Source organism: Diplotaxodon limnothrissa, linkage group LG22 (genome assembly GCF_057381915.1).
Source record: "Diplotaxodon limnothrissa isolate DT_005_m linkage group LG22, D_limnothrissa_male_GT1.1, whole genome shotgun sequence".
Lineage (NCBI taxonomy): Eukaryota > Metazoa > Chordata > Actinopteri > Cichliformes > Cichlidae > Diplotaxodon > Diplotaxodon limnothrissa.
The window spans coordinates 17,169,896-17,192,981 of NC_140616.1; the positions used below are offsets into that span (position 1 = coordinate 17,169,896).

General features: G+C 42.0%; 1 protein-coding gene across 3 annotated transcripts in view; it reads right to left on the bottom strand.

Moving 5' to 3' along the window:
• atxn1a (ataxin 1a) overlaps window positions 1-23,086 on the bottom strand; it is a 100,083-nt gene that overhangs the window by 61,657 nt on the left and 15,340 nt on the right. For all 3 annotated transcript variants that reach the window (XM_085347029.1, XM_085347031.1, XM_085347030.1), the window contains one exon: window positions 7,474-7,660. The gene's annotated coding sequence lies outside the window, so the exon portion shown is untranslated. The remainder of the gene's footprint in view (window positions 1-7,473; window positions 7,661-23,086) is intronic.

Here is a 23,086-nt window from a genome sequence, read left to right on the forward strand (position 1 = left end):
CAGACTAGCCTAGCCAGAGATGATGTCAGCCGTCATTACTCACTGCTTAATGCTATAAAGCAGAAGGGAATCAAGAGAAAACAAAGAAAAGAGCAACAAAAGTGGGTTTAAGCTGAGAAGAGCCCACTTAATCACACCAAACAGAGACTAGTACACTTATGTGAATAATGGCACCCACGCTGAATAAAAATCTCTCTCACACACAGTTCATCCACCCTTACATACACATTTAAGAGTAAATGCTTAGATATATTAAGCCATGCTCACAATGACACAGTACACAGCAAAGATGAAGATGCAGGCATCCACCCTCAGCACGCTGAATGTTCCAGCATGCGTATGGCTCATTAGTAATGACCTACAGCGGCATGTTTTTCCACACCGATTACAGTCAATACCCCACAGCTCCAAATGACATTTTCACATTTCACTTTAATGTACAGTCAGGATGTTATAGGGTGATCTCGCTCAAATACACTGTCGTACTGTACAGCAGGGTTTCTGTCCAGCGGCCCACTGGATCCGAGTTGACCCCGAATAGGCCCAAGCGTCAGGATTTTTTTCTTTTCCCCACATGCATTCCTCAGATGCTTTCCAGAGGTACAACCAAACCAAATAAAACTGGATCATTTATCTCAGTAGATTATGTTTCCTGTTAGCCGTTTATACACATCTAAAAAATGCTGGAAGTAGCTGCTATAACTAGTATTTTAACCTAATAGCACCCACCCATTTTAGTTGAATACATATCTTGATACCATTTACATAGCATGTAACCCATTCTTCTGGCAGCTGCAGGTGAAAGTATAATACAATACTGTGTAAAGGTCTTTGAGGTTTAGCGATTCAGTGTTCAATTGTGAAAGCTTGAAAGTCAATATTTGGTGTGACCACCTTTATTCTTAAACACAGCCTGAACTCTATTAGGCAGCTTTCATTTCTCCAAGCATTCTTTAGGAATAGTTCTCCAGTTTTCTTGAAGGACATTCACAGATGTTGGATGTTTCTGCCTTTTGTTCTGTTCTCTGTCACCATGATCCCACACTGCTTCGATAATGTCGAGGTCCAGGCTCCGGGGAGGCCAATCCATGACTGATAGTGCTCCATTGTGTGTTTTTCTATCCAACTGTGCTTTTACTGCATTGGCAGTGTAGAGTGGATTAAAATTTGACCGCACTTCAATTCAATTCAATTTTTTTTATATAGTGCCAAATCACAACAAAAGTTGCCTCAAGGCGTTTTATATTGTACAGTAGATACAGTGAAAAACCCAACAATCATATGACACCCTATGAGCAATCACTTTGGCGACAGTGGGAAGGAAAAACTCCCTTTTAACAGGAAGACACCTCCAGCAGAACCAGGGTCAGGGAGGGGCTGCTGCGACCAGTTGGGGTCTGCGTTTACAGTTTGACCAGCAGCAGCACTGGCTGAAATCTAGCCCCAAACCATGACAGAGCCTTCACCGTGTTTTACAGACAGCTGTAGACGCTCCCTACACATTTACAACATTTTGAAACAAAATTTTCAAATTTATATCAGTCACTCCATCCAACCTGTTGCCACTGATTTTCGGTTCAGTGTAACTGGGAATACCTCCATGGCCTTCCACTTCTGTTGAAGCTTCAGTGAAGGGTGGATGAATCAACTGAGGGGCCAGTGAAATGAGTGTGTCAGAAAAAAATGGAGCAAAGGCTGATTTTCGACTCTAAAATGGTCCAGTACAAGGACTGAGCTGAAATTCATGAAATTAGTGAAAATGCAGCGAAGAAAAACAGACCTTCAGAGACATATTGTTCAAGAAAGTCTGACTCCTTGGAGGTGAAATATAAAGAAATGAGGGCCGGCTCAATGCTTTTACACAACCTCAGTATGTAAAAAAGAGACAAACAAAATAAACATGCACATAAACATCCATAAAAATAGGTAATTATACTGACCTCATTAACTAATAGGTGGATTGATTATTAAGCCAGACTTCAACATCTTTACAGCTACTGTATAAAAACTAGCAAGTTCTAGGGGAGTAAAGTAAGAATCAGACAAAGCTGCATTTCTCATGAAACTCTCTTCTACCAAATCAACTGTGCTTCTGTTACATGGAGCACTACCTTCATGCAACATAGGTTTATACGCAAATGATCTGAAATGTACTTACAAATGTTTCTTTACCAAATTTTGAGGCTTTTTACTTGGAAAAGAACAAACCTGGATGAAACATTCAAATAAGTTTGGTTCCTTTTTCTTTGCTCTCTTGCGTATACAAATCAGGTCGCTCCTCCAATTGTGAATGCCTCTCTTTATATCGATTCATTCACACACACTCCACTTCTTTTTTCTGCCTCCTCTGCTCTCTACGTTTATCCTCTCTTCTCAGTAATTCAGTCTGGATGAACCCAACAACACTGAGCAAGGTAATTAACTAACTGTTTAGTGTGCAGAGGCAGTTCAAGTGTGTGTGTGTGCGTCAGTGTTTTTGTGGAGAGCGGCAGCATGACGAGTAAAGACAGCGAGACAAAAGACATATAGAGCAGAAAGAGCAGAAGTACAGAGAAAGATATGATTTTACTTATTAGCTAATTGTTCTATCAACATCAAAAGGGATGCAAAGATACCACCATAATATCTGGTCACTCTAAAAACTCTACCTTAATTTCCCACTGTCCCTCTTCTCGTTTGCTCTCTGTCACTGTAATTCGTGACAGCTGTTGTTGCAGTTGGCACTCTCAGGTGTGTGTGTGTGTGTGTGTGTGTGTGTGTGTGTGTGTGTGTGTGTGTGTGTGTGTGTGTGTGTGTGTGTGTTTCCCCTGCTCTCCGAACCCAATTCAATTCTACTATGAGAGTCGGGCCCAGATCAAATAAAGCAGAGCGTAGCGATTACAAGAAAACAGAGAAGGGGAAATCCATGCTCCCTCTCACGCACACACAAACACACACATAGAAGGGATGACCTCTCTATATACTTGTGTACATACTCATGGCAGCACTGTGCCCCAGATCTACTAGATTTCTTACTTTAGAGGAGTTGATGTTAATTACATTCTCGTATTGTACAAGTGACACGTAATTGGCAATAAACTTTTTAGCCTGTGACCAACAAAAGGGACTGGGTCGGCTTATTTTATATATTGAGCATTTGTTCAAGCACTCACAGCCCCTGGCATTGCTGGATATCCAGAGGCTCCCGTGAAACTGTATTACAGAAAGCATCACTGGATTAATTAGTCATTTGACATCTCAGAGATTACTGTGAGCTGTTGCTGTAGGCAGCATTGAGTTTAACCGTGAACAAGAGTGAGAGTGGGTATGAGTAATTCCAGTCTCAAATAAAAAAAATTTATCAATCTGTAAAAAATTGATTGAATCCACATAAAGCTGTCAGACTTCCCCCTGCAAGACATAAATAAGTTTAACCCTTCCGTGCAATAACGTAATGAAAGCCAAGCGCATTTTGCAAACAGGCCCCGAAAAGAAAATGAATGAGCAGATATATGATGATGATATGATGCACACCATTGTTTTTCTTGTGACATTACCAATAAGTTTGATGTGTCACATGATCCTCTTCCTATTGAAAAAAACAAAAGTTGTATCCAAGATGGCCGACTTCTAAATGGCCACCATGGTCACCACCCATCTTGAGGAGTTTGCCCCCTCACATATACTAAAGTGCCACAAACAGGACTTTAATATCACCACCCATTCCCATGTTATTACGGTGTATCCATATAAATGGCCCGCCCTGTAATATATATTTATATATATATATCGTGGAGACACGACCAAGACAACCTACAAACTTCCAACTGAGCGTCACTATGGGGACAAAAGGTAATTTAAGTGGCGTGGTGAAAGATGGGCTGATATGAGTATTTCAGAAACTGCCAGTCAGCTGGGATTTTCCCCATACAGCCATCTCTGGAGTTCACAGAGAACGGTCTAAAAAATGCCTTCCTAATGCCAGAGGTCAGAAGAGAATAACCAGGCTGCTTCATGCTGATTGGAAGGCAACAGTAACTCAAATAACGCTCTAGACATGCAGAAGAGAATCTCTGAAAGCACCTTGAAGTGGATGGGCTACAGCAGTCCCATTTATGTGAGTTGAGAACAGGAAACCGAAGCTACGATTTACAAAGGCTCATCAAAATGATAAACAGAAGACTGCAAAAATGTTGTCTGGTCTGATGAGTTTCGATTTCTGTTCCAAGATTCAGATATTAAGGTCAGAATTCAGGCACAGATGTCTGGCTTCCTCCCACAGTGCAAAGACGTGAGAATGTGTGTGTGAATGGATGTCTGTCTCGGTGTTAGCCCTGCGGCAGACTGGCGACCTGTCCAGGGTGTGCCTCGCCTCCCACTCTATGGTAGCTGTGTAAGGTAGCAGTGTATCCATCTCCTGATGACTACTTCCTGCAGGATACCACGTTACAAAGCTCAGATCATCCCAAACTGTTTTTTGAACATGACAGTGAGTTCACTGCACTCTAACATCCTCCACCGTTACCAGATCTCAATCGGGTGGAACATGGAACAACGGGAGATTTGCGTCATGGATGTGCAGCCGACAAATCTGCAGCAACTGTGTGACGCTACAAAATCTCTGAGGAATGTTTCCAGCACTTTGTTAAATGTATGTTATAAAGGATTAAAGCAGTTCTAAATGCAAAACAGGGTCCAACCCAGTAATAGCAAGGCGTACCTAATGAAGTGACAGGTGAGGTGAACATGTCACTAATCAGCTGGGTACCTCTTTGTTAGCTGCGTTGTAACATAAGCTTATTCTCCTCTTAGACTCACTGTAAGTCACACAGGATACAACATAAGCCACGTGTCAAATGTCAATTTTAGTTGATTTATGTCATGCGTTCTCATTCTGATTCTACATCTTTAGCTTCTTTATAGCTGGCAGTCTCTATATGCTACACCGACAGCCACGGCGACTTGCCGCCCAGTGTCATTGTTTGAGCTTTTAGGCTGTCACCCCTCCATCTGCTCATTTCTGAGACTTTGTGTTCAGAGAAAGGCAACTGTCAACAGTGAATTTACAATGGAGAGAGAGAGAGCAGAAAGCAGCGGGGAGTGAAATGTGTAATTTCCAGTCAGCGAGAATGACGGCTGAAGAAAGAGGAAGAGAAGAGGACAAGGGGAGCAGGGAGTGACTGAATTTTAGAGAAAAGAAAAATCCAAAAAGGCTACTTTATGTTCACTTCTTTCCCCAATTATCAACCTTGTTTCTTCTTTATCTTACCTTTTGATTTATTATACTTACACTCCCCCACTCCCATCCACAAAACTAGTCCTCTATAAATTGGTACAATGTTAATTTAATAAGCTAATTAGTCTGTACTTCAAAACATATTTGTAGAGGTATGAAGCAAGTCCCTGAAGTAGCTCACAGCAAAAATAAAATGATGCTGTTGGTGAGTCGAGTATAACCGTACGCTGAGGGGGCGATAAACAAAAACTTATTTTGCAGCAGCCGGTGGCACGCTGCAACTGGGACGAGAACCAAAAATCATGTTTGGGTTTTATGATATATTTTTTAAAATAACTGGTACAAAAAAAATCCTCTCTTTCTATATTGTCTGTGTCTACAACTATCCCATGATAACAACAGCCCCTCTCACAGAGCAGGCAGAATGAGCAGCAGGAGAAAGCGGTGACGGTATTGGTCACAGAAGAGTTTAGGACAGGGAGAGGGGAGAGAGGAAGACCGTAAAAGATGTTCAGTGAGACAAAAAGCAGGGATTGGCTTTCTCGCTCTTTCCCTCAGTAAGCCCTTCTATTCATCCTGCTATCCCTCATAGGAGAGAATGGAGCTTCAACATGCAGCTGGCGAGACGGTGATAAAGGGCTGGCGGAGAAGCTTCAATACAAGCGGCCGAGGATTCAGTAAGAGGGAAAAGAGCAGAAAGCTTCTTCAGCTAGAGGATGGGTAGTGAAACTGAGAGCGAGAGAGAAAGGGAATATTGATGAGAGAAGGAGTTGAGGGACGTCACAATGGGCCGTTGAAAGTGAAGAGTGAAAACGAAAACGAGAAAATCAAAAGTCAAAAAGCATGAAGGAGGGCGGCGAGAAGGACAGGAGCTCAGTTCCATTCAAAGAAGTTTATCCTCTGAGTCACAGAAACGCACATACACCCAAAGCACACCTAAGTACCTCAGATCTTATGAAAACTGCTATTAAAAGAAGAAAAGAAAAAGGACAGGCCCGACCCATCTGGTCTCATACCTGCAGCTCGACTCGTTTGGTTCAGACTCACGTAGGTTGCACAGTGAACCAACAACATATAACTGATTCTTGATATACTTGGAGAAGAGATGCGTCAGTGTACCATGACCGCACCCCTCTGAACTGGACTAAAGCCTGCTACGTATGGTCGTGTCAGAGAATAGCTTGGCTCATGCAGCTAGCTCGCCTAGCGCAGCGCTCTCGGATCGTTTGTTGGTTTTTCGCAGCGTAAGGTCTCTAGCGTGGGTTTTCAAGAACACACTAAGTGTTGAAAACTACAACACAAGAAAACCTGTACTAGAACTACATTTCATATTGTAATATTACTTTTCCTGCTTATAACTGCATGTATGAGATGTCACTGGACTTACTGCCAGGGAGAATGACTGGCTCTAATCCGTAATATCATAAACCCAGCACATGCTTGTTGATGTTTGAGGCACTGTACGATTGGTTATTTTATTTTTTCTACTCTACTCATACCCTATTTAAAATGTTATCTATAATAAGCAATACGAGGGAAGTAATTAAATTGTCCTACATAGTCCAAGTGTTGCTGGAGCTTCAACTTCCTCATATTGTCATCTCATGAAGCAAAAGTTACTGTGGTCACTGTAGTTACTGTGTGGTGACTGTGTTTAACTGGTCAATAATCACAATCCTTCATGCTATAAACCATAAGCGATGCTTATATGTTACCGTGCATGGTTCCATGGTTACCGCTGATCTGGCATAAAAATACATGCCTCCTCTACAAACAATCCCTCGACAGCTTGAATACAGCAGATGGATTTAACCCATTAAAACTTAACGCATGTATATCCATAGACTGTGCGGGCACCACGGGTCTTACTGGATTTTAATAGCAGCTTAGCTTGTGTACTCATAACGGTTATCATAACAGATCAACTGGACCAGAATCTGCCTGATAATAAAGCGCAGACATACATGTTAAAAGTCTCTTCAATTCAATCCAATTTATTCAATTAAATTCTCTTTATATGGTGCCCAATCACAACAACATGCCCTTTATATTGTAAGGTAAGAAAAAAAATACAAATACAGAGAAAAATCACAACAATCAGACAACCCATATGAAGAAGCATTTGGAGCGACAGTGGGAAGGAAAAACTCCCTTTTCACAGGAAGAAAGCTCAGTGAGGGACAGCCATCTGCTGTGACCGGATAGGTGTGAGGGGAGGAGACAACTGACTCCCTGACTCCATCCTCTTTGAATCCTACCTGAGAATAGGAGGCAGAGCTACTTTGGCCGAGTAGGTGGAGCCTTCTGCTCAGCTGAGAGCTGACAACGGATTGCAGTCGTAGTTCCTGATGTGAAGCCTTGATCTCTCCACCAGCAGAAAGGAAGGGAGAAGAAGTGTGCGCCGTCTATTCACGTCTGTATGTCGGCAGTTGTGGTCACAATTCCCTGCAGATAAACAGAGACAGAGAGGCTTTTATTTCTCTCTTCAATATTGCATCCTATGAGATTACTTAGGTCTGGGTTATTGCTTACTTTAGCTCAATTATCATAGCATAATAACCACATCCAGTGCTCTGCAAGTACAATAATCAGCTTAATCATTCAGTATTCTTTTCCTCTTAATTATTTCAGTTTTGTGCAGAAACACTGCTACTCTTGGAACATTAAGCTCTCATAGAGAAGCAATATCCATTAAATTGTAATATTGTAGCCTTAGTAGCCCCCCTGTTCACGAGGGGCAGCCATTCAGAAGAAAGTTAGCTTGGAGGGAGGGTGTCCTTCAAGCGAGAGCAGCTCAAACATTTTGTTTCAGACATTGGATGAACTTGAGTCAAGGCAAGTCTCATACAGTCCAGGAATAAAAATATGAAGCAGGAAAGGAGCAAAACAGGTCGACGTTAACAATGAGCTTGATAGCAAAGCGATCTTTGTTCATAAAAGTTCAAGAAATAACAAAGAGAAGCTACATAAATAACTATTAGTGAGGTGCAGGGTGATGCTGCTATTACAAGAAAACTCCACTTGCCTTCTGTGTTAAGAAATGGGTTTGCAAATTTGACGAGGAAAATTGTAGATATGTTGTTGTTTATGACAGAGTGATTGCTACCACTGCCTTTCTTGACAAAGCTGACACACACACACACACACACACACACACACACACACACACACACACACACACACACACACACACTGCCTGTAGTACTTGCTAAATCCCAGTCCTTGTTTAAATAGAAGTCTTTAAACCATGTGCATTTGTAAATGTCTGCACTTGTGATTCTTCCTCTGCTTTTCCCTTTTTCTGTTGTGCTCTCTCCCTCTCTGAAGACTATTCAGAACAAACACCCATGCTATTTATACACTGACGCCGAATCAGCATGGTAACCACGCTTTGTTTACCCACATGAGACACACGGTTTGAGGCTCGTGTCCTCTTTTTTTCCCTCTCTAAACAAAAATCACAACTACTTAGTTCTTGCGCATTAACTTAGCTCAGTTTCCAGTAAGGACAGCGTTTCTCTTTCTCTGACCAAATGTCTCTAGTAAACTGAGAGCAGACCCTCATAATGAAGGTAGTATTTCTGTGAAAACCACATCTCATAGCCTGGAAATGTTAAAAAATTTTACACTACAATTCGTTTTCTCAGAAAGCTCTGATCGAGAGTCACTATGTCTAAAGCAATACCGAAAGAATCGCACTTCTCCTTTCCTACTCTGCATGCATACCATTCAGGGAAATAAGTTCCATTTTCAAGCTCCCTGCATCAAACGCTCAGGCAACCAATACACTTGATTTTGCACCTTCTGTGCAAAGTACTTAATTCCCAACTACTGTAGTGGCACTCCACCATAACCTAAAGCAGGGCGCTGTTGCATCATTTATCGCCCAGGTGTGAATCCAACTTTATGGCTTTGTTGCAGGATGTTCATTAAAAAGAAGTGAGTTAATGTTCCCCGGGCAAATAAAATGTGGTACAGTGCCTAATTTGATGCACAAGCACATCGAGAAACACTTAGTGCTCCCATCCAGTGTGCTCCCTTATTTTAAGTAACCCCGAGGCTGTTACCACAGTGACAAAGACATGTCCCAAGGTCACAGGGCCGAGTCGAGCGTTAACTTGAACCCCGAAACAACACGTTGACTCAGCAACGCAAAATCAGGTCAGCCGATCATGTGACAACCAAGAGTACCCCCTACCCCGGGGACAGAAAGTGATACTAAAGCATGCATGTTTTTGTTTGTACTAACTTAACACAAAATTCAAGCACATACACACAAGCACCCAGGCATACGAAAGAAGCAAAACACATCCAGCTCGTAGAGTCACGTATACACACAGAAACCCACACAGCCGTGGGAAAAGGTACACAAAAAACAGCAACAGCATACACAGAGGCCAGGACAACAACTTTACCAAAGATGACTTGATGTGAGGGTCTTTCAAAGAGGAAATACGTGCTTATTAGTGGTTGAAATGCACAAATCATGAGCTCATCATCTGCCTCAGAGCCCCAGATTCATGGCTGTCATGCTCTTTGCTCCCATATGCACTTCCTATAGATGAATAAAGTCACTTTTATCCCCAGTTAAAGCAGACAAAGCCTTGAAAGTGGTTATTTTCAACAACCGCACATGCATTGTAATAAAGTATGAAGCTATTATATGGTTGGACATCAGCTGTGCAAGTCCTTTTCCCAGTATTGGATGTTGTAAAAAATACTATGAGAAGAAAGAGTGACACGTACATGTAGGCATGAAAAGTATGGCAGTACTAGTCTGCCTACAATACAAAAATCTGATTCAAAGCTTTATTAGCAGAGCAAACATACAAAACACATCCTCAGAAAATGGTCTCAAAACATGTCCATGTCAACAATCCAAAATAAATAAACAGACATTTTTTGTCATTAATTTACATCTTTCAGTCCCATTTTTAAAAGTTTTTATATCAGGATATAAGGATGTTTAAATGTCTCCATTCACTAAATCATCAGATGTTCCTCTTTGTTCAATGTGGGGGGGGTTTCACTTGGATTCACCTTGCCTGTGTGCTTCTTGGAAATGGGGGGTGTTCTAAATATTGTGAAAAGTTTACACATAAGCACAGGTTTGTAAATGCTCACACTTACGACTGCAAGATTTTCCTCCAACTCAGCAGCCTCGGATTCAGTTCTCCATCTGTTGCAAAGGGCACTCAATAATACTGGCAGCCCCAATGTGTGTGTCTGTGCCTTTGTGTGTGTCTCCATGTGCACCTGTGAAACTGTGCACTGCCCCTTTCAGCCTGTTTTTTTATTGGTCTCCTGCCTGGCGTCCCTCTGTCACACAGAGGCTGTGCGCGTACGTGTGAGAGGGAGAAATTTTAGTGATATCTTTGCGAGCACCGATATGAGCTTCAACCTGAGCACCAGATTAAAAGAAGCAGCAGGTTAAAGACCCGGTGTGTCCGAACCAGGTGCGTTGGACATTTGCCTTTTCGCGTGTACCTCGGTCGGGTAATGTTTCGAAAAGTTCAGCGCTGTGGTGCATATCTGAGAACAGCTCAAGGTTAAAGGTCCAGGTGACACGGTTTAGATTAGGACTGTGGGTTATGGTCAGATTGTAATCTGGCTGTGACGGTTAAGGTCAGGATGAGAGGCATAATAAAAAAAGCAGTGCACTGTGCATTGATGAGTGCCCTCACAATGACACAAGTAAATATATATGTATAAAGAGCACAACAGTACTGCTGCTGCTAAAGCAAGAGGACGCAAGAAAGCAGACGCTCTACGTACTTTATAACATTCTTTCCCATAAAAGCTCTAAGCTTGCACATTTCTGTTACATGTCACGTCAATTTAACTCTGGCATTCTCACATGATGTGTTCCTCCCACCCTCACCCTAATACAATATATGATAAATGTAATAAATCTCTCCTAAAAGGCTAGCAGGGAACTCCATGTGTCCTTGATTTCCTGCCTAAGCCATCTTCATTTGTGTTGTCTTTGTACTTGATCTGAACTTTTTGCAAATGAAGAAAGTTCACAAACTCTGGATCCAAAGGCATTATAAGGCAGATGGCCTTGGAAGTGAACTCTGCTGAAAATGAGTAGTAGTACTTGGCTATTCTGCACAACATACACTCCTATAAACAAGCTGTTTTTCTAGTTTGAAATGTGCCAAAAGAGTAAGATTCCAAGGACTGAGGAAAGTGCAGCTTTGCAAAGGTGTTGGATTGCAGGCCGGTTCACTGGCTCCGCACAACAAAACAGCAATAAGCTGGTTGTTTGACCACAGCATGTCCTGCATCCGACTGGCTGCACGTGAGAGGTGGAATTATGACCAAATGGCTTAAGTCCTGCAAAAGTACCGGTAACGTTCCTGTGAAATATATCCCCTAATAAATTTCACTCATTTGAATTAAATTGAAACTTTTATATTCTTACATGCAAAACGATGACAGATTTTTGCTTTTCCAATTCTATTCGTTAAGTATTATGCAAGTAGAGCTGGGCGATAGAACGATAACGATATGTATCGCGATATAAGTTTTACTCGATAGAGAAATTAAGCTATCGCGATAGACCTCGCCGCTCTTGTCCTCTTAAAATAAAAAAAATAAATAAAAATAAAAAAAAGAACAGCCAATCCAAACTAAGTAGCGCAGAGCCGAATCAATCACAGCCGCAGCGTCACGTCGCATGACTTGTTACGTACAGCACAAGTGCCAAGCCGCACGTGTGTTTGTTTGGGAAGCAGCCAGCGGGTAATGGAGCCAGCGCGTAATGGAGGAAATGAGTGTGCCGACTAGAAAAATCAACCGAGCGTGACCGAAGAGAAAACAGATGATGGTTCCAATGCCGGAGAGATTGTCGAACGGAAGAGCCATAGAAGTTCCGTAGTGTGAAGGTATTTCGGCTATTTCAAGTCTGACAAAAAACAGAGTAGCGTGCACTGTAAATTGTGCCGAAAGCACGTCTGGAAATACAATAAACTGGTGCATGCGTCACACTGTGCGCCACGTTATTGTTTCGGTGAAATGAATTTCTACAATACTGTTACTGTTAATTCTACTCTCTGCAGTGTTTAAATGCTTACATATACACACAGTTACTGTCCCTCCACACATACGACTCGGTTCTGCTTCTATGCCCCAGCTTTGTTTACTTTTTCCCACCGAGGCTTCTAGACTTCTGATTGGCCAACATTTCTGCACGGTTAGGAATCTAGCGCCACCTGCTGCTTTGGCATGTTCATAGCAGCGTTTTCCTTCATTTCTGCCTTTATGTGTGGACGGGATTATTTTTTAAAATGAAAACGGAAAATCTCCGTTTTCAAAAATACCCGTGTACGTGTGGACGTAGCCTCAGTCTCTGACTGGAAGCGACTGTTCCCCGACCCTAAGGCGCAGGGAACAAACCCTCTCGTCCACCGGGAAAAACCCCAACGTACCGGCAGCAAGCCGAGGGGATATTAGGATACCCACCCCAGCCCGCCGCCTCTCACCAGGGGCAACTCCAGACTGAGACAGAGTCCAGCCCCTCTCCAGGAGACTGGTTCCAGAGCCCAAGCCATGTGTAGAGGTGAGCCCGACTATATCTAGCCGGTACCTCTCAACCTCACGCACTAACTCAGGCTCCTTCCCCACCAGAGAGGTGACGTCCCTATTGCCAGTCTTGGCAGCCGGGGGTCAGTCCTCCAGGGCCTCCGCTCCTGGCCGCCACCCGGCACACAATGCACCCGACCCCTATGGCGCCTCCTGCGGGTGGTGGGCCTGCGGGAGGATGGGCCCATGTCTCCTCTTCGGGCTGTGCCCGGCCGGGCCCCATGGACTAAGGCCCAGCCACCAGACGCTCGCCCTCGGGCACCCTCCCCGGGCCTGGCTCCAGGGCGGGGCCCCGGTAACCCTATCCCGGGCAGGGTAAACTGTTCCCTCGGTGTCCTTTTCATAAGGGTCTTATGAATCGCTCTTTGTCTGGTCCCTCACAACTAAATTAACTAAAAATGAAAAGAAACAAGTGACAGTGAAAGAAAGTAAGAGCCCCATACACACAATGAGGCTGTAACAGGAACATGAACTCTTGGTTATGCAACTCACTTAGCAACCCTCAGCACTACAACTGCGGGTCAAAGTGTAGCACTCTAAAAAGTGTCCCAAATGTGCTTCTGTGTACCTGATGATCGGGCTTTTTCCTGCTGACAAACACAGATATGTCTTCACTGCCATTCATGCAGTATTCATACATGCACCATATATATCTCAGTAATTGGTGCTTCTGACATGTCAGATGTCAGAAGCACTATTATTAAAATATTCTGAGATTAGAATATTTAATTTGAGTGTTTCACTAAATAAACTGTTTCCACTCAGTTACAGATAGTTTGTTTAAAGAGGAGGGGTATGTATGAGTTATTTATGTTTTTTAGCTGCCTGGAAACACGAATATTAATTTAACTCTACGCTATAGTCAGAGAGTCAGAGTAGTGTTGACAAACAGCGGCTTTCAAAACTTATTTCTGCCTGCAGCATTTTATCCCACACAATACTGAAATCTACCTCTGCCTCAAACGGTTAGTTTGGTTGGGTATTTGTGTAACTTTTGTCACTTAAAGGGTTAATCTAGATTAAAATGAACGTGTTAAAACAACAAAGGCACATAGCAGTACAGCAACAGCTCCATGTCTGTGACATCAAATTACTGTTTTCATCAAGAGAGTCTTGCAGCTTTGAGGACAGTAATATCTTTCTTTGTGTGCTGTTTTCACAAACAAACTTTGTCACATGTCGACACAAAATCAATTTCATAATTTTACAAAAAAGTAATTTCGAGGCATTCAGTGTTTTAAGGTCGAGACTAGAATGTCGCTGGCCAGTGAAACCCAATGACGTGACCAACACTTGTGAGCCAGCGCTTGGCGACGGTGGCGAGGAAGGCAGATACCTCTAACAGAACCAGGCTCAGGGAGGCCCGGGGATGTTCCACAAATAGTGAGGGGTGTGAGGTCTAGGAAAGGCAGGGAAATACACATCAAACTGTTCTGAGATTATATTTGCTGGACTGACAGTTTGTGTCCCTCTATGGTCTAAGAGAACCAGAGACACGAGGGGGAAGAGTGAAAACTTTCATGCTCAGTTTATGGGCTCAAGCACTGATTTTGGGCTATACCAAATAAAAATAAGAAATCAAATTTGTAAATCTTGGTCAGGCCACACAAGTCACACTCAGACCCGCCCATTGTTTGCAAACAAGGCGGTGCCGTCAGAAAAGCTCGACATTCCAAAACAGAACTTCTTACATTATTTATGGTGCTACCTCGTTTAAAAATATAACATAATACACTGTGACAGCAGCAAACCTAGATGGCAATCAAACAATGCTCTAACACTCTGTTCATAAAGTAGATTACCAACAGAGGTAAATTCAGATGAAAACACACGTGCACATATTTTGTCAGCACTCAGCATTGAGGCACCAACAGAAACTGGCTGTGTTGGGGAAATGCTTCAGAGGTTTACGTTGAAAGCACTTACTCACTGTCTAACGCCTCTGCACTACGCCTTTGCAGGAGGGGCCATTAATTGTCACCTGATGTTGTTACACCACTTATGAAATAATAACAACTAATTAAAGCCATGAGATGATAATATTAACAAAGAACTTTACTAGAAGGTCAGTCATTGAGGTTGTGTTTAGTATTTTACAAAAGGCTTTAAAAAGAAAGCTATAAGCAAGTAGAAGCACACTTTGTATATCAGTCAGTTCCTTGGTAAGATTACTATGTGGTGCCGTGTCCTTGAACCAGAAAATTAAAAGTAAACTAACAAAGGTTTAATCAAATCCAACATAATCCGTTTCTTACTTCCTGTCCGTCACCTTGTCTTTTTTCCCCACTAAGATCTTCCTCTTTTTCTTCCTTCCTTCTTCTTTTTTTGTTTTTATATACCGTACTCTCTTCCTGTCTACTGATGCAAGTATTCTCCAGGGTAACACATCACAACATAACAACATCACTATGACACAAGACAGAGATGTGAGCTGAAGGGTGGGGGGAAGTAAAATTCAGAGCAGACACACAGTCCAAAGTGCATCTGCATAGAAGAAAACTGAATGAAAGAGGGAAAAAAAGAGAGGAAAAAGTGAACAAACGGTCTTCTCTACATGGCACGCTGGTACAGCAGAGCTAACATGTGCAAGTGAAGCCGACAGAGTTCACTAGCGTTGAACACTGGAGCGCAAGTTGCCACCTCAGGGAATTGCTCAGCATTGCTCAGTCGAGCCACGTTAGCACAGAGAGCCTGGAGACGCTGGAGTCGCAGGGAGCCCGGCTTTGATCGCCTCCCTAAGATCCGAATACGAGGATAAGGGGAATATGCTGGGAGGAGGACCTACAGGGAACACACATGCACCGAGAAAAACCACTTCAAGGTGTACACATGGGCACACACACACTGCACTACTTCAATTGCAATTTTTCCAAACATTTAAAAGACATACTGTACAGTAAGAACTACCCACGCATGCATAGTAATAATCTTCTGCCACTGATTCCCTGCAAAGGTTTTCTCTCCCACTCCCAACCACAAACAAGCACATGTGTTCTGGAAACGTGTAGAACGCTCGATGCACCCAGACATAGGAGACGCCGATATGAACGAGAGCTCAAAACCAGCAAACCCACCACTGAAAATTAAGTCCGAAGCTGAGTTAAATATGAACGGGGACAGCAAACAGCATTAATGCTACAGGCGCGCTCTCGAGCAGTAATCTGACAGTCAGGCAGACAACACGTATAATGGCCGGATTACGGACTTTCTACCACAGGAGAGCAAAGCGGATCCAAACTGTTGCTGCTCGAGCAGGTTTCAAGAGACCTCATTCAACACCTTGACACAAGCGTTTAGTCTCACTCGCCCCCACACTTTCATTCCTGTCAGAATGTGCTGAATGACGCGTCAACCTCTACTCTTTTTCTTGTCTGTCATGCTTTTAGCCGTGCCAAGAGAGTCGTTTCTTCTTGAAGTTATAATTGCTTGTACAAGCGAAAGTTAAAGTTCACTGGTTGAGGACAGAAACTACGCTACGATCGGACCAAATGTTGGGGTGGCATCTTCCAGAAAAGTGAAAAGCGCCGTGAAAAAAAGGTGAATCCACTCAAACATTTAGAGCTAAACCTCAAATCTCTCTTCATCTATCAGCTTTAAAGGCTATTTTTATTTTTTACTAATACTTTTTTTTTTTAATATGTACTGAAGGAAGCATCCTTTCCCCAGCAGGAGACCAATGAAGGTCACACGAGGTAGTAACAGGGCTTTCACCCAGAAGCCTAAGGTCCAATGCCTGCATTTTCTCTTATTTGAGGAAATATCTTTCAAATAGAGTTCATCTGAGGAAATAAGCACAAATTATGCGTTTTTGCAATAGGGTGCTAATAACAAGGGCCTGAAGATGCAATTTGAAATTGGTTCAGTGCTGAATTATACCTACCTGCATACCTGGATCGGTTCAACTCTTGGGTCAGGTGCCTTTTTTTAATGCTTCATATCATCATTCATAGGTCAGTGTTAAGTGGCATAACCTTCTGAAAGCCTCAAGTCCACTTAAAAAAAAAAATATAAAAGTGGGCTCCTTGGAAACAAAATATAAAGAAATTAGGGGTGTCTCATTGTACAGGAACTGAATTTATAAAAGACAAAGCTGCAGAAAATGATAAGGAAAATTAGTCTGGCGTAAGGCATCTTATGTAATTGCTCCAATTAAAGAAAAAAAACATGTACCATGGGATACTAGTGCAATACAACATTACATACACTTTATTTGCATGTTTGCTTGAGAGTTGAATAGAAGTGGGTCAAACACAGCTGCTGACAAGAACAGCTATTGGCTGAGAGATAAAGTTTGAGGAGAAAAACATACATATCTTATTATGAAGGCCTGCAGGCAGTATTAAATCTTTTAATTTAACAACTGCTTTGTTCTTGTTTGAAACTATTTTGTATGCTGACTAAGTTTAAGTTGTTTTTGAAAAAAGAAAAAAAAAGATTCATCCTTACAAATGACTGAAAATCTCACTTTTGAACATAAGGCAGACCTGACGTGCACACCAGAAGTGTGTGCATGTGGCCTGCCCTCAGGGTAGTGTTTAACCAAAGAAAACACATCAAAAATAATTGTGCACATATTAGGCATTATCTGTCCTGCACCAAATACTTTACCATCCCTCTTTTGACACTGTGCTCAACTTTAAGAAGATAATAGTTATTATGGGGTTCACAGCGTGACCTTAGGAAGTCACCAGCATACGTCAGGAAGCACTACGCCCGTGGCAGGTTCCTGCTGGCAGCACAGGTGCTCATACGCTCACTTAACACACACTGAACACACACACACATACACACATACACACATGCTGATGCACAGACATTTGGCCGGGACACTGCAGATACATCCTCCTAGCCACACTGATAAGCCTAACCACACACAAAAAGATGCACACACATAAAAAGTACAGGTGCTCACACTGCCCCACCAGCTGTCCCTGACCAAGTGACCAAGACAGAGAGGACAAAGGAACAGAGAGACTACAAGAAAGAGAACTGAGCAGATGCCAACACTGACAGGTGTGTGTACTATATGTGTGTGTGAGAGATGTGTGAGTGAGCGCGTGCATGCGTGCGGGACAGATCATGGCTCGCTTCCAACATGCTGCACTGCCCTTAACCCAAATAAGGTCCAGTTATCTTTGTTTAACCTTGACTGCAAGTGACGTGTGTATTTTTAGCTTGCATTATGTGCGTCCACACCTGCAAACTCATCAAAAACACAGGCCCGGGGAAAAGCCATAAAAAAACACACTCCCTCCTTTAGGAGCTTAAATATGGAGCTCGACATCAACAGTAATGTGACATTTCAAGTCAGCGCAGTTGCTTCTTGAGGCTTTATATCACTGTTGAGTTATGTTTGTCTTGTGACACATCATAAAAGACTGCTCCCGCTCACTCCTACAACAGAGCAACAGTCAATTATATAACCAAGGTCAAAGGGTCAGAGTACCTAACCCTGTGTTGGCCACACCCTGCTGCCTCTTAGCAAGCCATAGTGAGACAAGGTGTCAATACTTGGATGTCCAGTGCTGCTCTCCAGGCTCCAGGGGCTTAGCTCAAACATGCCTTAGTGTGAAATCTCCTCAGCCCTGCAGTTACACACTGTTGAAAACTCTAATAGTATCAATTAATCAAATTAAAATACATGAATTGTTTTGTTTTCTTTAGTTTTCTTAATCCCATGGAGAGCACCTTCAAGGACGAAGGTGGACAAACGTTTGGTTTAAAGTCCAACATGTTCTTGTAAATTAACTGCATACTGCCAGGTCCTTAATTCCTCTTTCACTGTGCGCACTTTTCTGGAACAGGAACTTATGGATCAAATACTTCCACAGAGTGAGGACTAAATACGGCACTATTTTTTAAAAGAGGTCAGCTATTAAAATGGTGTATGGCCTTTTGCTATCAATGTATATATCACAAATACTTCACAGGCAAGAGAGGCATGTAGGAGCTTGTAGTCCAGCTACAGACAGCATTATATTGTGGTCTTGTAAAGTATAACAGTACAGTTGCTTGTGGCAGCTTGTTACACTGGGCGTTAGTCACAGGGATGGGCACCATGGGGCTACAAACTGCTACAAGGTCATGCTGAGATTACATAGTTGGAGGGGCCAAAAATTTAATGTGCACTCACTCAAACGCACACACCCCTTAGGGATTTGTTTTTAGCTGTTAATGGCCCCAGTTAAATAAGTAAGGAAGCGCTTTAGATAATATATAAATGGTGAATTTTCTTATCACATCTGTTTGGCAAGGTTTTTTGTTTTTAAGTACGAAGGCGTAGGCTTGCTAGGACATCCTTAACATTTACATTATTTCTGTAGCTACTGTATTTAGCTGTATTCTGTCAGTACTTTTACAGTGCATTAACATCTCACAAAATAAAACAGTGAATCACTGCCAGCACTGCACTCGAAAGTTTAAATGAGGGCAGGTTTTAGTAGTGACTGCTTCTGCCTTTCTGTGCAGAAAAAAAATGCATGCATTAGAAAAAATAAACACACACACACACACGCACACACACACACACACACACACACACACACACACACACACACACGGTTGTCTGAGGTCAGGGAATTCTAAGTGCATTCCCCCCTTGACACATACTGTACGTCTCTTTCATACACACACACACACACACACACACACACACGCACACCACGAGTGCCGTACAAACACAGAGACAGACACACACACACTTACTCAGAGGAGCGCCCCGAGTGTCTATACATGATTAAAAGACTGAAAGTGGGGCAGGCGCACAGTTCTTCTTCTCTGTGAAATTACTGCAGTTCCTTTTAGCCCACCTCAGCACACACACACACACACACACACACACAGCCACTCAAATGCACACATACTTAGATCTAGCCCTGTGTCCATTATATGTGCATAAATACAGCACAAGATAACAGGTCCATAAGTTGGCTTAATAATTGGGTGATACCTGCCATGAAGGAGAGTACAGGAGCCAACCACTTACTCGTGCTGGCAGAACAAAAAATGACTGAAATGCTGTTTACTTGGTGCTTTGCATAATTATGCTATAACAGCACATCCAGAACACCCCAAATATTAAAAATAAAGCGCCCTATTGCTTCAGTGGGTGTCCACTAACTGTTGAAAGATACCCTCATGTCTCATCTGTGTGAATGTGATATGTGATATATGTCAGCTTTTAATGTAAACTAGCTGATTATGAATTCAAACTGCTTTTGCCATGTAGTACTGCATATTTTAAGAACAGCTTACCCTGAGCTTTTTACGCGAGCACAAATTAAAGGATCAATTTAAAGGATTAAGAATATCCAGGGGGGATTGAAAGGCATCATTACAATAAATTCTGCAGTCATAATGCTCGCCTTGCTATAGAATTGCAAAATGCTTCTATCTGAGATATTACTTCGAAAATAGCACAGTATTTATTTATTTTTTTGCTTCTTTTTTTGTTTTGCTTGGGTTTTTTTCTTTCTTGCTTCTATCACTATGCTATTCTGTGCAAGACCAGGATTTCTTAAACCTTTCACTGCACCTCCAGTGTTAAAAGATGATCTGGTCCATTGATTTGTGATCTTGGAACTTTTCACAGAAAAGTTGCAGATCTGCAAATACTGGAACCACTAAAAATAGCTCTCAGGGAATTCAGATGCCAGTTACCTCTTGCAGGACTTTGAACAGCAAACACATCTGTTCAAAGGACAGATGTTTTACAGATTACATTATTACAGAAATGCTTAATTTTCTGTATTTCATGTTATATAAATATATGTTTGCTTTACATGTTTGTTTTTTTGTTAAACAATCGATTCCAAATGTCAGTTATTACAATTACCATTCATTTGTTTTGGAGCAGCACGATTCATTTACCTTCAGCCTTTGCGCAGCACCTAAAACAAACCTTTGCAATCCTTAATTAAACTTCAGGTAGTCAGACACAGACGTGCGCTATTTTTGGCAGATCCACCTCATTCTGAGTCACGCACAAATGTTGGAAATCTGTCATGAATCATTCTACTTTGGAACAAAAAAAACTAAAATGGCTTTCAGTTACATGTCTGTACAAGAGGTGCCAATGACATACTGTGGTACCCTGAATTTAAAATTCAAATTTGCATGATTTTCCAAATGCTAAGTTCCACATTAGAGACTAATAAGAATAAAAGAAATCATGAGAAACGCATCAGGGTTTCTTGTTTATCAGCTTTACAGAGAAAAATGCTTTAGAGACGCATCATACTTCACAGTTTATCCCAAAATGATGTATTGAACATATGCTTTCAGGTATGAAGCAATTGATCTGGGCTATGCTTGGTAGAGGTATAATGCCAGTTACAAATCTCTCAACATGTGCACACCGTGCACAAAATACACAAACTGCTCCGAGGCTTTTTCCATCTTGCGGGGCTTACAAACAGAAACCCATTTAAATGAGTGCAGGACACAAGCTTACTACTTTTACGAGGCATTATGAAACTGTGCCTCAGTTTTAGAAGATTAGAAGTAAACAACAACAATAAAACCCTACAAATCTCTTTTCCAAAGCTGGAGCATACGGGACCGAGTAGTATTACTATTGGTCCACTCCGATCATGTGCTGCACTTGGCAAACGCACTTAGGGCCGAGAAAGACCTGTGCAAAAAGTTCAAACAGAAACCTGCAAATCCAGCAGCTTCTTAGCAGCCTTGTGCAATTTTCCTGAGAATTAGATCATAGGCTGGGAGAGGGGACTGGATTTTTCTGTGTTGTGATTTTGGGAAATGAAAGTACACGTTTGAAACATGAACCTTTTGAAGTTGTGGATGTGTCCAGTTTTACATTGATCACTCAGGAACTGTTGATGCAACATCACTTCCAAGAGAAACTGATAAAATACAGATAGCTTTTGGGTCATACTGATAAGGCCTGGACTTGCAGGTCAGCAGATAGGAAGTCAAACATACTCATACTGGCACTTTGTGTTAAAACACACATTCAAGCACACATGCTGCACAGTTAGAAGGATTGATAATGCTCACATTGTGCAGAATAGCATGCAAATAACATGGAAAAGCTGCATTAAATTTTCTAAATAAGATACTGGCACAGAGCAGGATATTGAAAGTACTTCAGCCTTTTCTTAAGTATCCCTAACGTGTATTTCCCTAACTATCAATATATTGACATTACCAAGACAACACACTATAAACAAGCCACGAGCACTAGCAACCATGGTGCAAGACAGCTGACTCATATTTTAACCTCCTCGAATCTTAAATATAGAGCTCAGCTCCTCAAAACAAACACCCACCTTGACATTTTCTCACATCTTGCAATTTAAAACAATACTGATGAATAAGTGCCACATCATACAATGTGTGTAATACAAACTAAATGCGGTGCAAAGAGGAGAGAACCTATTAGCAAACTGAATCATGGGAAGATGAAACATGCACTTACAGCCCTGTTTATAGTATCTCATAAGAATCATGATAAGCACTGACAAGCTTAAACCCGACCATTGCTGTTCTAATTTGTTTTACAGGAACTCAAGCAACAAGGTATCTGCAGATGTTAGCTGCTGTGAATAGTTGTGATTCAGGGTCGCCCTGTTCAAGAGCAAATATCACAGAGCTCGGGTCTATCTGAGTGAATAAACTTAGCAGTGTGTGCATCAATGTTGCTGTTGGGTTTCCATCAGGAGGCCAGGAAACCTCTTCCCTACTTTGTTTCATATCCACAATAAGAGACCTTGTGAAGTTTCCAGTTGGTTTTATCTCTGTTTTTCAAGTTCAAGAAATAGAAAAGCTTTGGACATCTACATAAAGTATCCTCAAATGGCTCTCCCGCTCTCTTGTGCATGTTTACGTTAAAACTACCACACCAAAGCACATTAAACAAAATAGCCTCCAATTTATTTATTACAGCCAGGGTGGTTCAGTTAAGTCGCAAACTGAGTAATATTGTCATTAACCTGTTACTTTCTGTTCAGCACCTTTACACATTCAACTGGCTAATCTCATATGGTTGTGTAACATTTATGCTGCTTTAGCGTGACACCATGTGTTGCGCACTGCAAGCCGCTTTACAACCCAACTCCACTCCAGCTTCTCCTTTCATGCTGTTTGTGATTTACTTGCTCAACCTTGCTGTAGCCATTCAAACAACACAGCTAATAGGAATTTGTCTCAGTGTGCTCACATATAACTACAAGACACACCCAACAACACACAATACAACACAACACAATACAAATACAAAAAGTACATCTAATTGATCGAGCCTATCCCTGTTGGGAGAAGACT